At 43.7% G+C, this 2,822-nt stretch overlaps 1 non-coding gene across 1 annotated transcript; it reads left to right on the forward strand.

The window, feature by feature from the left end:
• The first annotated feature begins 2,456 nt into the window (after positions 1-2,456).
• On the forward strand, positions 2,457-2,565 carry LOC136547671 (small nucleolar RNA R71). The gene has a single exon (XR_010781634.1). It is a non-coding gene; the product is annotated as a small nucleolar RNA R71 (small nucleolar RNA).
• Positions 2,566-2,822: the final 257 nt, after the last annotated feature.

A 2,822-nucleotide genomic window follows, 5' to 3' on the forward strand; every position in this document is an offset into this window, starting at 1 on the left:
TAAGCAAAAGTTTCTGAGACACTTGATGAAGAAGATGATAAGTGGAGCTCAGAAGGTATCGGCCAAGAGGGAACCTTACACCATTGGCCAAGAGTTCAGCCGCGGAGAGAAAGGCGTTGGTTGGTCCTACTGATCGACCACAGAAGATAAATTTTTCTAACCACATATTCAAGAATGTGGCATGTTCCTTCTGGTTAACTGTCCCGGTCCTCTGGCATTCTTGAATATATCTCGTCCAACCGCCGATGTTGCGGGTATTCACCCTATATTTAGATTTTCTGCCATAGATGGAGCCTTCATCGGCAGTTGAAATGTCCAAGCCAGTGAGCATGTAGACATCGGCAAGTGTGGGAGTAGCTGGGCCATGTTCAAACATAAAAGTGTTTGTTGTGTCTGACCAGAAGTAAGCAGCTGCAATCATCATTGACTCGTTCTTTTGCATATCGGCAATGGATAGCCTAATGCATTGGTCTAGCTTCTGTTCTGCCCAGTGTACTTGCATCGACCTGTTGACCCTCAAGTACCAATCTTTCCACCCTTTGGTGGTTTTGGGCCAAGATCGGAATGTATCTTTCCATAAATTCAGAGAGAAATTTTGGGCTCTAAAAGGGATTCTGTTAACCTCTGCATTAATCAGATCAGTTGGATCTGGGTTGCCCATTGGTCCTAGGCATTGGAAATGTGGCTGATCGGTTGGAATAACTAATTTGTTGCGAAGTTCCTAAGTTTAGAGGATCCGAAGAACAAAGAAAAAGAGAAAAAAATACCAACTGTATGAACTCGCAAAGACCAGAGGAATCGAGGTAAAAAGTAACGGAAGTGGAACGAACCGCAGGGACGTCGAAGTTGATTGCCATTATCTTGAGGTAGATGGGGGCACGAGCTGGAGACTCGAGGTTGATGCTGGAGAAAAGTTCTTGTTGGTTGAGGTCGCGCGGTTGTTCGTCGGAGTCGGCGCCGAAAAGAGAGAATGCCAAAGATTGGAGTCTGAGGGTAGAAGACGAGCGTTCCGGAGAAATCTATTTATAAGCTGCTTGGAGTAGGGGTATTCTGGACTTATCTCTATGCCGCGCGCATGTGGGTCGAGGTGGTTCAGATGGATATGGTAACTGTTCGCACGATAATCAAGGGATTGTACAGATGATTTGATGGCAAGTAATCATGACTTGGAAGAGATCTCGGTATAGGATATTTTAATTCTGAAATGGCGGCATTATTATGTTAGGATCTTGCCAATGGATTATTGTTTCAGTATCTTAACCATAATTAGGGCAAGAGTGGTTGGAAATTGTGCGATATTTACTGAGGTGCGTGAATCAGGACTAGATTTGATTAGATTTGATAACAGATCAAGTTTTGGCTTGGAGGATGAGTTACGGTAATTGGGCGAAGGCAAACGTTATCTGGAGTAAATTTTGGAGCATTAATGGTTTTATACTCCGAAATTGGGGGGCATGTGTTGACACCATTTTTTGCATGTGTTAAAATGATTAGAGTGGGCTAATCGGCAGGAGGAAAGTTACTGTATACGCTGACAGTCGATGAAAATCAGCTTGTAAAGATGGTTGCCGATGAATGGTGGTGATCGATGGAAAGGTTGATTTAGACTCAGGCGTTGTCGATAAGGTTGGAGATGTTATTGTCGATGCCGATGAAGGAAGGCTTGAAAACTACTGCCGATGAAACAGGAAGTATGCCGATAGAAAGGAGGTCGGTGAGAATTCCATCGTAATTGAGGCGGACAGGGAAATAGATAGGAGTTGATTTCCTTTTCTATATTTGTTAGAGTATGATTCATGTAAGAGTCACGTGTTTCCTTAGATATGGACTTGGTGTCCTAGTCGTATTTGGTTATGTCTCTTTAGATCAGGATATAAATATAGATTGAGGGGCAATGTAATATAAATCAATCAATATCAAAACCAATTTTTACTCCTATTTGCATCTACTTACTTTTCGGCGACTTCGTCAATTTGCATATTTTTCCTTTTTACGAGTTCTCATTGATTCGGCGAGTTGCATCGCTTCAGTGCGATCTTCGACGATTCTCGAGTTCCGCATGAATACCTCTTGGCCGTGACTTCCGGGTGTATCGCTGTTGTCAGGACCAAAGTGCTCGTATCTTCATCCTCGTCGATTAACAGGTCAAATCGACTAGCACGCTTTGGATATCGATTCAGGTATTAGCCCTTTGTGTTTGCAGATCCACTTTTGCATCAACACCATCTTGGCAGACAACATGTCTAGTTCCTTGAGTTGATGTATACCTCCACCTCTTTTGTGGGTTTGAGCACATTCTTCATTCCAGCCTTGGTTGGAGGCCATCTCTCTCCACAAGAGTGGTCGTAGCTACAAGTGTAAGTGACAAGAATGCACCTCCAGCAACAGCATCCATAGTCTCACGGGTACTGTTGGTCAGCCTGTGATAGAAAGTCTACATGAGTAGCCAATTCTCCATCCCATGACGAGGACATTCCGCAATATAATCTTGAAAGTGTTCCCATGCCTCAGGGACATATTCACCATGTTGTTGCTGAAAGCTTGAGATTCTCCCACACAGAGCATTGGTTTTGCATGTGGGAAAGAACTTTGCTAGAAAGGCAGTGGTGCAGTTATCCCATGTAGTGTTTCTATCTTTATTGGCGTAGAATCATTGCTTTGACTTTCCCAAGAGTGAGAATGGGAAGAGGCATAGTAGTATTGGCGTAGAACCATTGCTTTGACTTTCCCAAGTGTTGGAGATGTGCAGTCGCATCTTCATGTGCCTTTCCACAAAACTGGCTTGCTTGCACCATGTTGATGAGAGCTGGCTTGAGCTCGAA

The sequence above is a fragment of the Miscanthus floridulus genome, chromosome 3, assembly GCF_019320115.1.
Source record: "Miscanthus floridulus cultivar M001 chromosome 3, ASM1932011v1, whole genome shotgun sequence".
Lineage (NCBI taxonomy): Eukaryota > Viridiplantae > Streptophyta > Magnoliopsida > Poales > Poaceae > Miscanthus > Miscanthus floridulus.